A 21,737-nucleotide genomic window follows, 5' to 3' on the forward strand; every position below is an offset into this window, starting at 1 on the left:
TGGCAACATTTTCCATCCATGTCTATTACTTGTTATGTGACATAGTAACTGTACAAGGGCCTTATCTAGGCTTTGTTACCTTCTATCTACTTCTCGGAATCTGGGTGTGTGTGTGTGTGTGTTTAGCAAAGGCACTAGGGTTCATTTACTTTAATTTGCCAATCCTTTTCTTAACTTGGCTCTTGCTTCAGCAGTTTGAGCACATCGCTAAAGCTAACTTTGCTCATCTAGGTGAGCAGAGCACTACACCAGCAGCAGTGAAGCAGTAGCTCTGAATGACAGCTGCTTTGTGCAACCATGACTTCTTCCTCTAGGTGGAGTTGGAATTGAAATTGTGAAATATCCAAAGAACACTTGCTCCATGAGTACCAGCCTCCCCTCTAGCCCCCACTCCCTTATGATCACTTTCTTACACTAGTTATTTCTACCAGTGAACTAATCTGCTGGAGAGCTTTTGGAAAGTGAACAACAGGGGTACAAACATGTCCAATGCAAATACTTACTTGTGGCTCTACAAAACGTGAACTCAATTAAGGAAAGCCCTTAAGCAAGCACTGAACACCCACTAATGTCACTGGGAGTCATTCACTTGTGTAAGTGCTGTGAGAATAGGGATTCCATGCTTCTGGGAGGATGGTATTGCAAGACTTTCACCCCCTGGTGTGTTGGTGTGTGTTTTTTGTTGCTTTGAAGACCAAAAGATTCAGATAAACATTCACATTTATCCATATTAAACATTCTGGGGCTTGCTCATAAGACTTGCGGCAAGCAACTTCTGTAGCATAGACTTTTGAGTACCGGTATTCATTTTAAAAAGGTGTGTGTGTGTGACTGCATTTCCCCCTTCCTTCCTTTGATGCAAGTCTGAGAGGGTGCTATTGCTTCAGAGATGAATTTCCTTCCTTGACTGTACAGGCTAACTTCTTCCTCCAGGTGGAGTTGAGATTGGAATTGTGACATCTGTCTGGCAAACATGTTCATAAGATCAAATAGTGTCCATGGGCACAGTAAGTTTCAAAGGAGCACATAGCAGAAACTGCACTTTTGTTGAGCACCTCAATACTACACAAAGAACAGCTGTTCTTAAACCTAGCATTTGAAGACAACTGGAGAAAAATGATCTGTCACTCAGTGCAAGACACTGGAAGAGCATTCTAGTAAGGAAAGGTGATGTACAGCAGCTCCAAATGTAGCAGAGTTTTATTGTTAAAATTCTTTTGCTATCCACATCCTGTTCTCTATTCTTAAATTTATGGGTGAACTTAGTGCTCCTAAAAGAGCTATTTTAACAGCACTAGTTAGAAGCAGATACTGTATGGATACGTTTTATGTGCAGACTTTCCCATGCAGATTTTTTCATTGCATTTCTCTCCGGATATAGAGCACTTTCCCGTGATCTGTGTTACAGTGGAGGAGAGATTCAGGAACAGAGACTATTGTGTTTTTCTGCTTGGCTTTTTCTTTTTCTTGAGACACAATATTTATAGTGCTGAGATGGTTCCTATCTTGTATGCTTTTGTTGCAGACCTTGACTAGGATGTAGTTCAGGAAACTAAAACAAAACCCTGAATCTTGAAAATCCCATCCCACATAAGTAATTAGGAAACATTTTATTTTACCACTGTATGTAATTCTGTGAGAACCTTTAGTCTCTGCCAGACTTTCAAATACTAAGCTACAAAAACCCTAAAGCATCCAGAAAACATCAACAAAAGCTTAATGTTTCTTCTGTACTAGTAATACAGGGCTTGACTACACTTGAAAGTTGCAGCGCTGGGAGTTACAGCGCTGGTCGTGCAGCTGTGTAGGGACAGCGCTGCAGTGTGGCCGCATTTGCAGTGCTGTTGGGAGCAGTGCATTATGGGCAGCTATCCCAGCGTTCAAGTGGCAGCAAGGTGCTTTTCAAAAGAGGTGGGTGGTGTGGTGTGTAGTGTGACAGGGAGCGGGGGAGAGAGAGAGTGGATTTTTGGAGCCAACACTGTATGTTAGCTTCCTGACTTGCAAAATCAGAAAATGTTCCCGACCCCTTAATCTTAACTCTTAACTGCAAACAGCCTGCATCCAATCCTCGTCAAGCAAACACTCAACCCCTGTGAATGAGACAGGCAGGGGGTTTTCTCATTTGATTGTTCACAGTCAGGTACAGATTGATCACAGCAAACAGGAGCTGTGTTTGTTTTTTTAGATAAGCAGCTTCCTGTGCTCTGGAGCGTTCACAACAAAACAAAGAGAGGCTGCATAACAAAACAAAGAGTAATTTAGTTAAAAGCATTCTGGGATATCTCCTAATACCCTGGAGGCCAATAACAGCGCTGGTGTGTGGCCACACTTGACGAGCAGCGCTGGATCACCAGCGCTGCACTCGTTATACCCTAAGCAGACCAGGTGTATAGCCAGTGCTGCAGCCAGGGAATTGCAGTGCTGGATGTGCCTTGTAGGTGTGGACAGTTACTAATTGCAGCGCTGGAAAGCTTCCACCAGCGCTGCAACTTTCAAGTGTAGCCAAGCCCTCAGTGAATGAGGTAGAAGCTATTTACTTTACAATTCTGCTAAGAGTGGCTGGTTGGTTTCTTTGCCCCCCACCCCCTCCACTTCTCCCACTCCACCAAAACACATCTGTGTTTTGCTGGTATGAGGTCCTGCTCTGATGTGATGAATAACTGAATTTCTTACAAACCTTGTGCAGTACATTGATTCTGAATGTGGCTTTTGTTAAGCTTGGATGATCTGCATTTTGCAGCCAGAGTGCCTGGCAATAAACAAAATTGATTCTTTGTTTTGAATAATGAGCTCTGGATTTTTCTAATGAGTGTTTCTCAGTCTAGTCAGCATCAAGTACCATTTTAGTAACAAATGATTTGAGCTAACCTCCATTGCGCTTGTCCCATAACCATCCTTTTTTGATGATAGTATTTCACAAATCCCGAATGAATTCATTATACAGTCTCCTTTAATGTATGGCTCCAATTCTCATTTGCAAAATAAAGATGCTTTTATTCCAGGGTGACTTCTTCTAGTGAGATTGAAAAAGGAATGAACCATAAACAAAAATCAAAGAAGGAAGAAAAGGGTGGGGGAAGGGGGAAAAATCCTCTTTTTAATAAAGAGAAGCTTGTTGATTGCCTGTTTTAATAGCCTGGCTAGAAATACTCCAGATTGCCTTCGGACAATTGCACAGTTCACCAGTCTTATAGCCTGAAATCGTGTCCTGCTTTCAGCTTGGTCTACACTACTACTTATGTTGGTATAACATACGTCACTCGGGGTGTGAAAAAGCCCCATCCCCGGGCGACACAAGTTGCACTGATCTAACCGCTGGTGTGGACAGCACTATACTGGCAGGAGAGCTTCTCCCACCGACATCGCTACTGTTGCTTGCAGAGGCCAGGGTAATTAAGCTGCCAGGAGAGCTCTCTCCCATTGGCTTAGAGTGGCTACCTGCAATGAGCTCTTCCAAAGCTCTGCAGCTGGAAAAACTGACACCTTAAATAAACCAGTATTAACCATGTACCCATGATAATTCTGCCTCTGAGAGGCAATAATACAAATCAGGGGAAGTAGCTGAGGTTACAAATGAGCAAATAGTTCAAATACAAATTTTAGAACCCCTCCTCCCCCCTCCCACAAAGGTGACATTGGATTGCTAGCAATAATCTCATCAGATAAAATAAATGAAAAACTAAGAACCAACTTTTTTCTCTGACAACTGACTCTAATTTTAGGATATATTTCCTGTAGCTAAATTATTTTAATGACTGCTACAATATTAATCAGATTCTTGTTGTAGTTTTTTAAAGTGTAACAGCTGCATTTTTATATTGTCTTATTTTTTGCCAGTGTCTGGTCTGTTTACCACATCAACATATACACTAGAGGAGGAAGTTATCAACTTCCTTTGCTAAACTTGCTCTCTCTAGTCAGGATTGTCTGCAGTTGTTCATTGTCAGCTTCTCAAGCCTGATCAGTCTCTGCCTGCATAATATCAGGATTTTTTTTCTGTCTTGATTGACAAGATTTTAACCTTGTTTTAAGCATACAGCAGTGTTTTCCAGTAGCGATTCAGAAGCTTAAATGGTGAAAATGCTATGTAAACATGAGAAAAGCAAAAAAAACTAATTCAAGGTGAAAGGGCTTGTATTTATTTTTAAGCTGTGTGTGTGTGGGGGGGGAGGGAAGCTAAGATAAATATCTTGTGTGCAGGGTTGCTTTGGCATTGTAGTATGCTACGGCATAGTAATGTCTGTGTATGTTCAAAAATAAAGATGGTGGTTGGGTGGATGACTCTCACGTTCATGACTTCCAGACCCGACAATGGCAACTAAAATAAAGCTACATGCTTTCTGGAAAAACTTCAATTGGAAAACAGTGTGGTGCTCTGCCTGCTTGATGATGGAGGCTTTCTCTTCAGAGACCGATAATAGTGGGATTGCTAGAGATACGTTACCACGCTGCTTTCTAAGCAAGCCTATGGTATTCTTAAGGTAAAAATGCACTTCAGAGAAACCCATATTAACAATAAAAACCTACAGGCATGATGATAAGCTTACCAGAGTTCACCCTAACATGGGTTCTGGCAGGCCCAGTCCTTTCAATTCTACCTTAAGGATTGGGGTCTTGTGTGGCCCAGGGGTCTTGTCCATTTGCTGGATTAGGAAGAAGGCACTAGGTCAGTTTAAACTCCAAAAGTATTGTCTTTGTGTGTTTGGAATCTAGTTTGAATGAGTGTATGCATATCCCATTGCGGGGGTGGGGTGGGTGCCTTAAGGCTGATAATGGAGGCAGTTCATTAGCATCCCCCGTCTACTAGAGAAAGTACATAGAGTGCCACAATAACACACACAGGGCTGTATTTTTAACACAGTGTTACCTGTAAGGTATTAACCTTAATTCAGTGAAGCTAACCTTAATTCCATAAGGCTTGTCCAGAACATTACAGGATACTGTCTCAGTCACAGTGTGCTTGAAAGCTTGTGTCTCACCCACAGAAGTTGAACCAATCAAAGATATTACCTCACCCACCTTGTGTCTCATATCCTGGGAATAACATGGCTATAACAACACTGCAAACTTGCTGAGTGTGCAGTCCACGCCATCCTCCAGATCATTAATGAAGATATTGAACAAAACCGGCCCCAGGACTGACCCTTGGGGCACTCCACTTGATACCGGCTGCCAACTAGACATGGAGCCATTGATCACTACCCATTGAGCCCGATGATCTAGCCAATTTTCTATCCACCTTATAGTCCATTCATCCAGCCCATACTTCTTTAACTTGCTGGCAGGAATACTGTGGGAGACTGTATCAAAAGCTTTGCTAAAGTCAAGGAATAACACATCCACCCCTTTCTCCTCATTCGCGGAGCCTGTTATCTCCTCATTGAAGGCCTTTAGGTTAGTCAGGCATGACTTGCCCTTGGTGAATCCATGCTGACTGTTCCTGATCACTTTCCTCTCCTCTAAATGCTTCAGAATTGATTCCTTGAGGACCTGCTCCATGATTTTCCCAGGGACTGAGGTGAGGCTGACTGGCCTGTAGTTCTCCGGATCCTCCTCCTTCCCTTTTTTAAAGGTGGGCACTACATTGGCCTTTTTCCAGTCATCTGGGACCTCCCCCGATCACCATGAGTTTTCAAAGATCATGGCCAATGGCTCTGCAATCACATCCGCCAACTCCTTTAGCACCCTCGGATGCAGTGCATCCGGCCCCATGGATTTGTGCTCATCCAGCTTTTCTAAATAGTCCCGAACCACTTCTTTCTCCACAGAGGGCTGGTCACCTCTTCCCCGTGCTGTGCTGCCCAGTGCAGCAGTCTGGAAGCTGACCTTGTTTGTAAAGACAGAGGCAAAAAAAGCATTGAGTACATTAGCTTTTTCCACATCCTTTGTCACTAGGTTACCTCCCTCATTCAGTAAGGGGCCCATACTTTTTTTTTTTTTCTTGTTGCTAACATACCTGAAGAAATCCTTCTTGTTACTCTTAACATCTCTTGCTAGCTGCAACTCCAAGTGTGATTTGACCTTCCTGATTTCACTCCAGCAGGCCTGAGCAATATTTTTATACTCCTCCGTGGTCATTTGTCCAATCTTCCACTTCTTTTCTTTTTTGTGTTAAGCCAAGCTGGTCATCTGCCATATTTACTATTCTTTCTACACATCGGGATGGTTTGTTCCTGCAACCTCAGTAAGGATTCTTTAAAATAAGCCAAATCTCCTGGACTCCTTTGCCCCTTGTGGCGTTCTCCCAGGGGATTCCTCCCATCAGTTCCCTGAGGGAGTCAGTTTGCTTTTCTGAAGCCCAGGGTACGTAATCTACTCTTCTCCTTTCTTCCTTGTGTCAGGATCCTGAACTCAACCATCTCACGGTCACTGCCTCCCAGGTTCCCGTCCACTTTTGCTTCCCCTACTAATTCTTCCCGGTTTGTGAGCAGCAGGTCAAGAAGAGCTCTGCCCCTAGTTGGTTCCTCCAGCACTTGCACCAGGAAATTGTCCCCTACACTTTCCAAAAAACTTAACATATAGTTTTAAAAGGTTATCACTGATGAACAGAGTAGGTAAAAACATTTCAAAGCTTGGGTGTTTAAAGTTTGAACATCTCTAAAAAACAAGTCTTATTTAAGTCCCTATCTTGAGGCCACAGCCTATTAAGACCAGCACTAAACTCTGATATGAAATTTCACAAGCATAGTAGCTGATCTTTTTGTGAGGTATGTTGATGTAATCTAAGTAGCTGAGAGGGAAATCTCTCCTTTTTATCTCCAAGACTCCCCCCCCCCCCCCTTTTTTCCCCCTAAAATCTGTCCCATTCTTCACTTCCCCAGGTTAAACAGCTGCTTACAGTATTTGTATTATGGTAGTGGTCAGAGGTCCTGAAAAGCATCAAGGCTCGTGATGCTGCAGGCTGTGTAAATGCACACAGAACAATTCCTGCCCTGAAATGTTTGCGTTTTCTATGAAGGGATTACACAGTAAATGGGTGTAACAGCTAATGAAGGTAAACAATGGCAACACCTGGTTATATATGACATGTGGTGGGGCAGGCAGGGGTTTCACTCCAAAGGAGTCCCTGAAGATCCCTTCGAAAGATTGGGACCTAATTTTGTAATTGGCTTTGGGTTATAAGGTATTAAGTATGAATGTAAGAGATGATCTGAAAACCGCTGTTTTTGATGAACTTTGGGAGGGAATGTAGCCATAGCAGCTCCCAATGTGTCAGGCAACTTTTTTGTAATTGAAAAACACTTTTTCCAAAAGATGCATATACCTTCCTGAAATGTTTTGGGGGGTGGGGCAGAGGGGACCTCACTTTAGTTGGACAAAATTGTGCTGGTATGTACCTTCCTTAAAGTCTGGCCTGTTAATGCATTTTTAAGAAGAGTTTTTAAAAGTGGTCATCTTACACCATTTACACAGATTTCTCATTGAATCTAGTCTAAAACGAATAAACAGTAAATTGTCTCCATACATCATGCGGCGAAACTGATCAGTAAGATTTTCAAATACAGTCACATGGTGTGTTTTACTGTGGATCTGAGAATTGCTAGGTCATGTGGATAGTGAAGAGGAACTGGAGTTTGAGGGTTGCAAAATACACTCCTGCCTCTAATGTGAACAGAAATAGTTGCTTTTATTGTGATTAGCTTTAATGGCTCTCTAAACTAGACAATGATTTGAGACAGGAGGGGAAAGGTACATCATGAAGCTGTTTTATATAAGACATCTAGGACAGGCTTGGTTTGCCTGGAAGTACAAAAACAACTTTGTAACGGAAGATAAGCTAAGAAGAAGTGCATAGGTTTGTTTGTTTGGTTTTGTTTATCCTGCTAATGATAGACAACTGACTGTATGTACAGGTAATGTAGCTCTGGAACACTTGACGATTGGGTGGGAAAATTGTGTTAAATGTCTATTGCACCTTATGGTGGTTTGGACTGTCAGCAACATTGGCTTATGTTGTATCTAATAGCAGGGATTTAGAGTGATTCCATGGAGGGCACCCTGACAACGGAGTAGTGGTGTTAGGTCTCTCTCTTTGTCTGTTTTAAATAAACGTTGTCGTCTTTGAAGAAATCTATTACATGTGACCACTCGGTACTTCAAAACAATGATATAACTAAAATGAAACTCTGAAATTTATATTCCCTCCACAAGCTTAATCTAAATAAGGTCGTCATGACAGTTCCTGGTTTTTTTTTTAGGAAAATTATCTAAAAAAATGTTTCGGTTAATGGAGGGATTCAGGTTTCAGTGTTGCCTTTTTACAGCAGGGGTGGGGGGATGGGAGAAGTTAAGACTGTAATATAGATCAGTAGTTTTCAAACTTTTTTTCTGGCCACCAGTTGAAGAAAATTGTTGTTGTTGCCAGGGACCCAACAGAGCTGGGGATGAGGGGATCGGGGTGTGGGAGGGGGTTCTGGGGTGTGGGAGTGGGGCTGGGGATGAAGAGTTTTGGGGTACGGGAGGGGGCTCAAGACTTGGGGGGGCGCTGTGGGCTGGGGCTGGCTTACCTCCAGTGGCTCCTGGTCAGTGGCACAGCCGGGGTGCAGAAGCAGGCTTCCCACCTGTCCTGGCACCACAGACTGTGCTGTGCCCTGGAAGTGGCCAGCAGCAGGTTTGGCGTGGAGGCTCACAAGCTGCTCCGCACAGCTCTCGCCTGCAGGCATCTTCCCCCCGCCCCCATCTCCCAGTGTCTAGGAACCGGCCAATGGGAGTGCGGAGCTGGTGCTTGGGGGCGGGGACAGCACATGGAGCCCCATGGCCCCCCCCGCCTAGGAGCCGGACACGCTGCTGGCCACTTCCGGGGCACGGCACAGTGTCGGAACAGGTAGGGACTAGCCTGTCTTAGCCGGTCAGCACCGCCAGTGGTTCTTTTAACGGCCCAGTTGGTGGTGCTGATTAGAGCCGCTGAAACCCAATATCTTACATTCCATGACCCAATACCGGGTCATGACTCACAGTTTGAAAACCACTGATCTAGATACATTAAGTACAAAGGGGAAGAGCTCTGTATTTGCTCTTCCTCCTTTTGTATTGTAACATCTCTTAGCTGTCCCAGTAGTCAGTGTTTCTTGATCAGAGAAGACTGACTAGTATGAGATGATGCCCTATCTGTTGGGACCTGAAGTCCCCGTGGGTTGCATCTCCAGGTTAGACATTATGGCAATCTACATCTGTTGAATTGAGCAGAATTTTGAATCCCTGTGGAGTAGTAGTGAATGTGGCTCATTTGGTGAGAGCTGAGGGTCATCGTGATCAATCACATGTGGTTTCTGATTTTGGGTGGTAAATGTAAAGAGCTTTTTTCCATCTAGTAAAAATTGGCTACCCCGTGTCACACATCATGGTCTGAAGTAAATAGACTAAAATTCAATAAGGACAAGTGCAAAGTACTTGGCTTAGGAAAGAACAATCGGCTGCACACACACAAAATGGGAAATGACTGCCTAGGGGTTCTAGTGGATCACAAGCTAAATATGAATGAATAGTGTGTAACTGTTGCAAAAAAAGCAAAGGTTCAGGGATGTATTAGCAGGTTTGTTGTAAGCAAGCCACAAGAAGTAATTCTTCCGCTCTATGCCATGCTGATAAAGCCTCAAATGGAGCATTGTATTCAGTTCTGTGTGCCATGTTTCAGGAAAGCCCGGAGAAATTGGAGAAAGCCCAGAGAAGAGCAACAAAAATGATAAAGGTCTAGAAAACATGACCTATGAGGGAAGATTGAAAAAACTGGGTTTGTTTAGTTTGGAGAAGAGAAGACTTGGGAGGAGGGGGCATGATAACCATTTTCAATTATGTAAAAGGTTCTTACAGGGAGGAGGGTGAAAAATCGTTTTCCGTAACCTCTGAGAATAGGACAAGAAGCAATCGTCTTAAATTGTAGCAAGGGAGGTTTATGTTGGACAATAGGAAATATTTCCTAACTGTCAGGGTATTTAAGCACTGAACAAATTTCCTAGGGACGTTGTGGAGCTGCCATCATTGGAGGTTTTTAAGAACGGGTTAGAGAAATACCTGTCAGGAATGGCCTAGTTATTACTTTGATCCTGCTTTGAGTGGAAGGGACTGGGTTAGATCTATTAATTCCTTCCAGTCCTACGTTTCTATGATCCGAGATTCCTTTCATCATGCCATATATAACCTAGGCCCAAATCATGCACACATGCAAATGTTCGCAAAACTCTAACTACATGAATAGTCCCTACTGAAGCCAGTTGGACAAAGATTGGTCCATTGCAGAGATCAAGAACCAGGCACACCTCTGGTACTATATACAAATGCAATAAATATAGTACAGACCCGTTTACATATGAATCCGCTTAACATGGTGCAGCAGCGCCATGCCTCCCAGTGCTACCTATTTAACACACGAGACTCATTAACAGGAACTTGCTATGTAGTGCCACAGATTTGCTCACTAATTCACTGACATAGAAATCAACAGGAAGTGCGGAGCGGGAAATGTGTTGTACAGTCTTTACCACTGATGGGGCTGGGGGAGGGGTAGCAATGTTAAAGCGCTGCCGCAGCAAAGGACCCTGCAGTGCTTTAAGGTTCTTTCTTTTTGCCCCCCCCCCTTCGGCCACTGATGGGTGGGGGGCGGGGAGCAAAGGAAGCAGCTGCCCTGGGGCCAGCAATTTAAAAGCAGCAGTGGTGTCCGGAGCCCTGGGCCCTTTAAATCGCCATGGGAACCCCGGGCGGTGTGGACCAGGCAGCCTGGAAGGGCTGGCTGGGGGATGCTCACCCCCTAGCCCCGCCCCTTCCACCCAAGGCCTCGCCCCTTCCGGGGGCCAGAGCCGTCCTGTACCAGTAAGTGTCCTGAGTTACTTTCACCCCGTGTAGTAGTGTTTTTATTAGATTACACATTTGAATTTTATATTCTTACAAAGCACCGTTAACAGGTCTGCATTATTTGGGACGCTGTGAATACGTATGTAATCCTAGATAAGTGTGTGTGTGTGTGTGTGTGTGTGTGTGGAGAGATATCTTAACCCGTGGTCCGTTAACACGCGGTCGTGATGGCTTGACTCCCGACATCCGCGTGTAAACTGGTCTGTACTGTAATGATTTAACAATGATTTTAAAGGTATTTACATATTTCATCCATGGTACTAAAAGGCAATGTGCTTGCAAGGTTTTCTATCCTGATGTCTTGATTATTGAACTTTTCTTTCTTTTGTTCAAGTCTCTTTCCCAATTATAATTTTAAATTAGAGTTTGGAGCTCTGACCCCCTGAAGTGCTAGGCCTGTGCCTGCTGGATGCCTTTCCAAATATCCCTGTTCTCCCCCCTTCCCCCCCAATAGTTAAACTGTCCTTGTCAGTTGAGTTTTTTTAAATGTAAAATCTGATTTGTTTAAAAAAAAAAAAACATTTTGTACAGTGCTCATCAGCATACTTTTTGAACATCTTGGTAGTGGGATTCCTGCTAACTTTTTTTGTTCATTGTTAGAACGATGATCAATCATTTTCCCCCCCAATTTTAGTAAGATGCACAGTAGTAAGATGCTTGAGTGAATATAAATGTATGTGTTGTGTGTTTTCTCTTTTAGGTTTACGCTGTTGCCCAGATTTGCATGGCTAAATTGAACCAATGTCATATAATTTAGGCTCTGAACCTACACATTGGCCCTTGCACTCTCATGCAGCTCTCAGGAAGTTGTTGGAGTTCAAGGGTCCACTTTGTTTATCTGATTGCAAGATCGAGGCCTGAGTTTTCTGTGGCATGTGAGGTTTTGCGTGTGCTGTTTACTTTTGTGTTAGAAGTGCTTACATCATGTTGGCTGAACATATTATTTATAGCAAATATACATGTCTGGTGTCCACAGTAACGTTCACAATTTTTCCTAAATTTGTACAGGTATTTTGATTTTATGTTCCCTGTGGCAAGCATTTTAACATTTTTATTATTCAGTCACTCGTGGGTTGTGGATTTGGATGTATTAAGTGATTGAAAAGTAACTCCAACACACACACTCTGGGACACCGGAATTCAAATTAGAGAAATAAAAATGTATTACCTACTTGATTTGAATTGTGGAAGAACAACCAGCCCTCTAACAAATTAGCTCTATCTTTTTGTAAGATGTTTAATTCCTCACTTAAATGATGATTTTCTTGATGACACCACAACAGACAATATTAGGATACATTTTTAAATTGAGTGAAATCTAGTCGTAATGTCTTATAACTGGGGGATATAATTATTGATATACAGTAATAGATAGTCTGTGGTGTGAAGAGAGAAGATTTTTTAAAGAAATGTTCCAAATTTCTCAGACTTCCATATTAACTGTTCAGCTCTCAAGTAAGAGATGTTTTTTCTAACTGCTGCAAACTCTCTACCTGGAATCAGTCCAGCTGTGTTTTTCATTCATGCATCATTGTCAGTAATAAATAATTTTGTGAGCATAAAATACGTCCCATTGAGCCAAGATAGAACGTAGCTCACTTTTTCCTGTAGTTGTGTTAGCTCTGCGGTGTGACAAGTCTCAAAGATAATAAACACTTTATTTTTGGCAATAAAATAAGTAGATCAGAGTCAGAATATTTCCAAGGGATACATCTATTAAGAAAGAAGGTCCATTTTTTTCCCTTTTATATCTTAAAGGTTTAAGAATCTCCAGACATCTCCCATCACCGTAACTATGTTTAGGGTGGGACAATTTTGGTTAGTTTATTTCAATATATTTGGAGTTCTGTCAACAAATTAAAACCTTGCTTTGAATGTACTGTGCACACCCAGTATTGTACTTTGAGCTGGTAGAAACAAATTATTTCCTGCACAAAGAATTGATTTGGTGAATTAAAGAACAAAGTATATCTTAATAGAATGTGTTGCTGCCCCTATTAAAAATGCAAAAGGACAGTAAGAAGCTGATGTATGTGGCCTAAATAGTTAAATGTAGTTGGAATTTTTTAAATATTTAATTTATTTTGCAGACGCTAAATGGGCAATTAGATTTAATAGAGTGTAGGAGAATTAAACCTCCCTGTTAAATATACCATCCCTCCCCGCAAGACAGTATTGCACCTGTATATCAAGTGAGTTATGTATTCCTCTTGAGTGAAAAGAGGGTGAGCTAATGGTAGAGCATTCCCCATGAGGACTCAAATTGTCCCCCTCCCCAACCCATCCACACAACCCCCTCCCCAACCCAAAAACAAACAAACCAAAACCAGTCAACATTGGCCATCCCTTCTGGCCTGAGCCCTGGTCTTGTGGCCTTTGGGACAAGCTACAAGATGCATCTAAGTCACATGAGCTGCTGTAGAGGGCCTGGTTAGATCTGCATGGTGGAGCTGCTTTGGGGTTGTTACGGGGGTTGTTTTATTAGTGGTTCGAGGCAGAAGGGATGAACAAAACTAAGATTTTATGGAGAGGCGGGTGTTAGGGTGTAGTACCTAGAAATATGTTACATGCTTCACAGAAGGTGCCTCAGGACATACTCCTTGCCCAGAAGAACTTCTGATCTCAAACTGCTTTGCTTAATTTTCAGTCTGTTTAGCCTCTGAGACTTGCAAACCTCAGTAAAGCACACATTGTGAAAGCTCTCATTCTGGCAGACTGCTCTTTTAAGAAATGAGCCTTTTTCTCTTGATCTCTTGCCTAGATTTTTATTATTTGTATTACTGTCGGGTTTAAGAGTCCTAGTCATGGACCAGGACCCCATTGTGGAAAGCTGGAGTTTGAGTGAGTGATCACTTTGATGCAAATGAATTTTCCACACCATCCAGTTCTGCCTCTGCTTGCAACAGTGCTTGAACCCACTGGTGGTTTTACTGTCCACGCTGGAGTATGCACTATAAGGTGGGGAGATGGATCCAAGACCTTGTCTGAAATAAGGTAAAAGCCAACATGTTGGCTAACGGGTACTAAGTTTGAAAATTCTAATGTGGACAAACAGTGTATATTAATATATGCTAAGATGTCAAGGGAGAAAGCCTTGGCTTTAACTCCACCCACTTTAGCACATGTTAAAATAGACATTTCCTTGTCTACACTAGATTATTTTTTTTCAGAGTTAGCTTGTGTTCAAACTGTTCTAACAGATTTCAACATTATACATTTAAATCATAGTTTCCACAAGACCAACTGGGGGTGCGCGTGTATAAGATTTTTATGCTTCCATGTTTGTTGCTTAAAAGAAAGTTACAAGAAGAGAGAGAGCCTCTGTAATTGGCCTATGTTATACAGGAGAATAGATTAGATGATCACAATGGCTCCTTGTGGTCTTGGAATCTATGAAAGAAAGGTAGAGGTCAAAGTTCCTTCTAAGCTGTGCAGCCATGCAGCAGGCTATCAAGGGCTGCGCAGGCACACAGCGACAGGGGCCTGGACTGGAGAGGTAGGGGGTGTGCAGGGCTGCGGTGGGGAGAGGTGCAACTCCATTGGCCCCAGCCCCGGGGCTGCCGTGGCAAAATGACTCTGGAATAAGATTGTGGTTGTTGGAGAAACTTTGATACAGATTCATTCCAGAGTGTCCCATAGACAATGTTCATTGGCAATTTTTTGTGACTGCAACTTTGGGGTTGTGTGAGGGAGATTCATAGAGTTTAAGGCCAGAAAGGGACCATTAAATCATCTAGTCTGACCTTATGTATATCACAGGCCATTAAATTTCACCCAGTTACCCCTATATTGAGCCCAATAGATTGTGTTGTGCTTTAGCCAGTGTCCCAGAAGAGCATCCACTTTTGATTTGGAATACCTGAAGAGACTGAGAATCCACCACTTCATTGGGACAAATTACCAAAGGGTTAGTCACCCTCACCATTAAATATTTGTGCTGTTTTAGCCCTTTCTGCCACAACTTTGTGCTGGGAGTCAGGGTGGATTAAGCATCAATAACATTTAAAAAAATTGAGAATTTTAAAAAATGTAAATGAAATACAGGCTTGTTTTTTTAAAAACAAACAAAACCTGAAATTCACAGTTTATTAGAGAATATTTAAAAATAAACGATACAAAGTGTTTGAAGCGTCAGTTATTGTGTCATTGGGGGTAACATACAGGTTGTAGGGGGATGTTAGCGTTTTGGTATTGGACGGCATATACATATACACAGTCTGTCATGTCCCCAATGCAGGGTATACGGTGGGTGAGTTCAGGGTACAGCCAGCAAGCAGTGAGGGTACATCATTCATACAAACAGGTTATGGATAGTCGTGGGCATGAATAAATGAGCGGACTGGGTAATGATGATAGGATGACCCTCAGAGGGCAGAGTTCAGTTTGGTTGGTTCAGGGCTCAGGGGATAAAGTCCAACAGGGGAAGTTTACAGGTCACTTCAGCCTTATGGGTGCGCGAAGTCACGCCAGCTTACTCTTGGTATTGACGGTGGCCGGTGACGTGCTCTGTGTAAATGTCTCTGGACCACCGAATAGCGTCCGAGACCATTAGGCATCTCATGAGCCGCGCATAGCGACGGCCCACCCCACAGGTCCGCAGTACGCGTTCGTTAAGGGGGTGGGCAAAGGCCCCAACGATCGGAGCGTCGGTGTGGACCTCGTAGCCCTTTGCTCGCAGGGTGTCAGCCAGGGGAGCGTACTTTTCGAGTTTGCGGGCTCGGGCTTGGCGGAAGGCCATGGTCCTATTCTCAAACGGGATTGTCACGTCAACGAGGATGATCTTTTTCCGGTCCTCATCCGTGATGACGATGTCCGGGTGCAGCAGGCTGTCGGTGCCGGGGATGGCGCGATTGACAGCAATCTCTCCCAGGTGCGGGGCGATGGCCTTCACCAGGCGGTCCTGGACGGCGTTGTGGCGCAGCTGCCAGGCTCTGCCGTGGGGCTTGCAGTTGCACAGGACGTGGGGCAAGGTCTCCATGGCGTACCCACACTTCCGGCAGCGTTTGTCCGGGTTCCCGTGGCGGAAAGCTCCGTTGAGAGGGACACAGTTCAGCCGGGCGCGGTGTATGAACCGCCAGTCGGCGAAACGGATGAAGCGGCCTGAGGGGAGGAAGTGGTTGCTGGAGTCCCACTTGCTGGTGACCTCGAAAGCCTTGCCCTGGTCCGGCTTTTCCTTCAGGGTGTCCACGTAGAGCGCGCGGATGGCGGCCTTCAGCGACCTCTCCAGCATGCCTTTGGCTTCGGGGTTGACGACGGTGTTGCCGTCTGTCCCGATATGTGGCACCAGGACTCCTAGCTTCTGCCATTCCTCGCTCCACACCCAGCGGCAGCCCAGTCGCTTTCCCAGTCGGCGCGTGGCGTTGCGGGCGCGGGTCCACAGCGAGGCGATGTCGCTCCTGTCCCAGGCGAACTCACCGTCCAGGAAGCTGCTCAGGAAGGTGGCCACATCTTGGTCAGAGGGACCAAGGCCTAAACTTTTCCTAATCTATTCAAACCATTATATATAAATAAATAAATTGAAGGAGCTGCCAACCTTTTTTTTTTTTTTTTTTTAAAGTGAAAGTACTTAACTGATGGAAGCCACTAGCTAAGCATCTGGAAGCAGAGTTTGTTGAAGTTCTAAACTAACTTTTAACAGCGGTCGCCTCTTCTTAGGTGCAGAGAATTTTTGTTTCTTCTTTTCAGTCTATTCAGCAACTAGTTCAGTTCAATGACTAGTTCATTCAAAGTTAGGAAACCAATTGGGAGTTCAAAAAGCAGGAAAGTTTGTTTTCCTCTTGGAATATATGAATAAAAACAAGGGTGAAAGGATGACCTCTACTAGTACTAAAATCTTGAAGGTCATGGTGACCAGAAACAATCAGTTCAATTCATTAGCTACAGATACTTTTTTTTAATAATTCAGTTTTAAATGCAAAACATATTGAGAAACTTTGATATCCAGCATATTTAAAGTAGTTTTTTAATAATAAAAAAAGCTGTTTTGGGACATTGATTTGAATTTAAATTTCCATCCAAATAGAGCTTGACACGGATCATAAGGAAAAAATAAGAAATAGAAAGTGATGAATTATGCAACGCAATAAAAATAAAGATCTGAATAAACATAAGTTAAGCCATATAATTGCTTAAATAAGGCATAGGTGTACCCTCCCTGGTGAGCAAAAAGAAGTACCAAATTTAGTGTAAATGTTGTATTTACACTAGTTAGCAACCAATGAGAACCAGCTTTCCTTTAGGAAAATAAGTACAAATGAAAACATAAATCATTAATTTGAATAGTGGTTAAAATTGGTGATCTAAATCAATCCACTATGCTTGCTCAGTTGCTTTTTCCAGTTTGCCCCCTTAGATCTTTTTCCCTCAGAGCCTTCTAGGATATAGTCCCCATTCTGTAGAAATGGTCTGCACTCTTTATTCCCAAATGTATAACTGCATTTGGGTGTATTAAAACGTTTGAATGGGCTCAGCTTACTGTGTGATCCAGCTTACTGCATGACTTTCCTGGCAGAAAAATGAGGACAATCTTTATCATCTGCAAATTTTATTAGCAGTGATTTTATTTTTTAATATCTTCCAGATCATTGATGAAAATGTTGAATTGCATTAGGCTTAATACTGGCCCCTGCAGAACACCAGTAGAAAAACCCGCTTCCCCATTGACAATACTTTTTTGAAAACTGTCACTTGGCCAGTTATTAATCTATTTAATGTGTTTTGATATTGTATGTTGCTAATTTTTTAAAACAGAAGGTCATGAGGTGCTAAGTCAGATGCCTTACAAAGTCTAAATATATTACATCTGCACAGTTCTTTTTATCAGCCAAACTTATAATTTCATCAAAGAATTAAATGAGGTTTGTTTGACAAGACCTATTTTCCATAAAGCTGTGTTGATTGACACCAATTGTATTCATATCCTTGAATTCTTTATCAAGTGACTCTCATGACAGCTTTTCCATTATTTTGCCTGGGATTGATGTCAAGCCAACTAGACTACAGTTATCCTGGCCATCCTACTTATCCTTTTTGTATACTAGAACAACATTAGCACTCTTCCAGTATTCTGAAATTTCTCTGGTATTGAGGGCTTATTAAAAATTAATATCAATGGGCCAGAGATCTCCTCAGCCAGCTGTTTCAGGATCCTTCTGTGCTAGTTATCCAGGCCTTCCAATTTAAAAAAAATCTATCCCTAGTAGATAACAGTTAACGGTAATAAATTCTTCATTGTGCTACAGTCCACAGGTCAATTGAGTCCTTCAGCCTGCAACCTGTTTTGGGGGGAAAAACTAGTTCTAGCAGTTGCTGGCAGCAGGTGAATACCCAATCTCCTGAATCTCCCTTCTGGAGATTTTTTTTTTTCCTCACCTGCCTTTCCCTAGTGGCAGTGATTAAGCCAGACCTCCCAGCTGCAGAGCTTCTCAGAGAGAGATTCCAAACTTTATATCAAATCTAAGAATTATTAAAATGAATTGCTAGACTGTCTAGTTCCCGGCGATGTCCTCGGGCTGTGTTCCCCAGTAGGGGACGTAGAGGGGAAGCTGAACTGAGTCAGAGGCATTAGCAGTGGCTGGTGTCCAGCAGGCTTCAGGGAGTGAGCTCGGCAGGCAAAAGGATAGGTCTATGTCTCCTGATTTACCTCCTTCCCCATTATTGAGTGCCTCTTTGGGGAGTCTGGGCATCTCTGTGGGTGTAGTGCAGTTCCCCAAGCCCAGTCTGGGTCTAGTCACCTCCCCATGCTCCCCCAACTCAAAAAGAGCCAGAAGGGCAGCACACCAGATGGAAGATAGCGCTTGCATCCCTATAGCCGGCACCAGCAGCACTGTCTCTGATTGTGGAGCTCAGCCACCACCTCTTGCTCCTTTCATGTCATGGAAGGGCATCAGATGCAGCATGGACGCTGCTAACATCAGAGTGCAATAAGGGTTCTTCAGGCCCAATTCCCTCCCCCTGCTGCCAACTCTGTAACACCCACCCCCACTCCCTCCCAGTGACCCCTACTGATATCCCAGGTTGGGGCCTCCCAGGGAGATGCAGACCCACATGGACCCCATACAGTAGAGGGGTGGAGCTTCTGGGGAATCTGTCCTTAAACCCCCAGGCCAGTAACCTTCTTGCAAGTCACAGAAGAGGTCCATGTACGGGAGGGCAGACAAGAAGGCCAGCCTCTTTCAGAATAGGGAGGTTACTCTGCCCCACTCCCACTTCTTACAGGAACAAACTCCCAAAGAGAAAATAAATAAAAGCAGCACCTGATTCTTTGCTCACCTTCCTAGAGTGTAGCATGGCACATCAATGTAGAAAAGATCAGCACCTGTCTGTGGTCTGGTACCTGTGGGTGTGCACACACTCCAAAAGGGAACTCTCCTTCCTTAGGGAAGAAGAACCCATTGCCCAATCCAAACAGCGTTAAAGGATCAAACAGTAAAATACCCAAAATAAAACATAAACAAAGCCAGGCAATAGACTTTCAGGCAGAGTAATAAGTTCTGTGGAACTATGCTTAGGTGATCTCTACAAGTTGTTGATGTATATTTCATAGGTTTTATTATTAATAATAATAATAAAGACCATCTGGGACCATTAGATTATCTAGTCTGACTTCTTGTATCTCATAGGCTAATAGTTTTCACCCAGAAACCTGTACGTTCTGCCCAATAAGTTGAGTTGTACTAAAGCATTTCAGGTTTCAATACCTATTTAGTTTATATGCCACAGACAGAGAAAGGGAGAGACTGAGGTGCCTCCAATGTCAGAGCCCCTATGATAGCTGGCACTTCAAGTAATGGAAGTGCCCAGATGATCCTTGCTCGCAAATCAAGCCCCAGGCTGCAGATGGAGGTGAACCCCTTCCCTCTCTTCAATCCTCTACCCCACAAGAAACACACAGTGGCACTGGAACAGTTTCTGGAGTGGGGATGCTGAGCTGCACTCCTTTTACCCCTGTTTGTGCCCCTCACCGCCCCCTAGAGTGGGGGCCAGGAGTAGGGCTGTGGCTCTGGGAGTGGGGAACGTAGACAGGGGTAAGGTGGCGGAGGCTGGGGTCACAGCTGGGGCGGGAGTGGACCCCTGGGTGTGAGGTTGGCAGCTGGGACCCTACATGCAGGGCCAGCAGCCGGTTGGGACCCTGGGGCCGGCGGTGGGCTGGGATGCTGGTGACTGGGACTCTGGGATGCTGGCAGTCAGTGTGCAAAACCAGGGAGTGCTGTAGCACCCCCTGCACCGCTACTTCCCATGGCTATGGAAACACACACTGGTCCCTACTAATCTGACCTGGGGAAAATTCCTCCCACCTCCACATCTGCTGATCAGCATAATCCTAAACATATGAGCAAAACACACCAGCCAGGCATCCAAGAGTATCCACTATACTCCCTTCAAGCACTGATCCCTCTCGCCTAGTATCCTCTCTCCAGCTCTGGCCAATGTCTCTAATGCTTTAAAGGAAGGTTCCTCTTCATCCCAGAGAATAAATCTGGCCAATTATGTATCGGAGAAGGAAGTCGCCATCCCTCCCTTGCATCTCCCAGGGTGCATGAGGAGAGATATAGAGGGATTAGATGAGATATGCTTTAATCCAGTTTGTGGGAGGAAATGTATGGACTCTGTGTGGAACTGGCACCAGGGGGGTGGGGTAGGGTCAGGGTGGGTGGCTTCTTCCAGCCTTTGAACTTTAATTGATGAAGCCTCATTCATCTCCGTACTTCATGGGGAGAACAAGACTGCCTGCATTGCCATCAGCATGCTCCTAATACCTGCAGCTCTGCACTAAGATAATGACTATACCGGGGTAGGCAACCTATGGCATGCATGCCGAAGGCGGCACGTGAGCTGATTTTCAGTGGCACTCACACTGCTTGGGTCCTGGCCACAGGTCCGGGGGGCTCTGCATTTTAATTTAATTTTAAATGAAGCTGCTTAAACATTTTAAAAACCTTATTTACTTTACATACAACAGTAGTTTAGTTATATATTATAGACTTATAGAAAGAGACCTTCTAAAAACATTAAAATGCATTACTGGCACGCGAAACCTTAAATTACAGTAAATAAATGAAGACTCGGCACATCACTTCTGAAAGGTTGCCGACCCCTGGACTATACTATACCAAATCTCATGCTTCATGGCTTCGCTGGTCGCCTCAGGGGTCAGAAAGAAAATTCTGCCAGACTAAAGGACTGGGAAAGTATCAGGCTGTTGTTCCCAGGTACTGCAATGATCACCATGCCCAGACATCCAGCCAGTTGTTTCCAGTTACTGCTGCAGGTTGCCAGGCCTCCTACTCATCATCATCACCACCTCCTCCTAGCAGCTGGCTGTGGAGTGACAAGAGGGCAGCAGCCGAGATGTGGCAGAACAAGCAGACTGTGAAGGGTTTCTTGGCTCACTAGTTTAGTCTTTTGCTCCCTCCACCTCTGGCTTCCATTGTACGAGGTCAAAACGTCTTTCAGTTTGCAACTGTCTGAATTCAATCTACCTTCAGTCATGACAATAAAGGTGGCTGTCCAGGGCCATCCCTAGGGAGGTGCGGGGCCCGGGACAGAGGCATCAAGTTTCTATCTGCCAGGGGGTGCTCCGCCCTGCCCCAACTCCAATCTTTCCCCTGGCCCTGCCCAAGCCTGCCTTTTCCTGTCCCCACCGCACCTCTTCCCTGCTCAGTTCCGCCCCCCTCCCCCGAGTGCACTGTGCCCTCGCTTCTCTCCCCCAGTGCCTCCAGACTCCGTGAAACAGATGATTGGCAGTAGGCCCTGGGAGAGAGGGGGAGGCACTGGGGGGAGGGAAAGTTGGTAGAGGGGGTTCCTCCTTGTCCGCCCACCTCACCTTCTAGCCTGCCTGCCCACAAAGCGCAGGGCCCCCCAAAGCACAGGGCCCAGGGTGGTTGCTC

General features: G+C 44.3%; 1 protein-coding gene across 3 annotated transcripts in view; it reads left to right on the top strand.

Moving 5' to 3' along the window:
* Nucleotides 1-21,737, top strand: part of NEDD4L (NEDD4 like E3 ubiquitin protein ligase) — a 425,802-nt gene that overhangs the window by 125,082 nt on the left and 278,983 nt on the right. The window lies entirely within an intron of this gene.

This window comes from Mauremys reevesii, linkage group 6, assembly GCF_016161935.1.
Source record: "Mauremys reevesii isolate NIE-2019 linkage group 6, ASM1616193v1, whole genome shotgun sequence".
In the NCBI taxonomy this organism is placed as follows: Eukaryota; Metazoa; Chordata; order Testudines; family Geoemydidae; genus Mauremys; species Mauremys reevesii.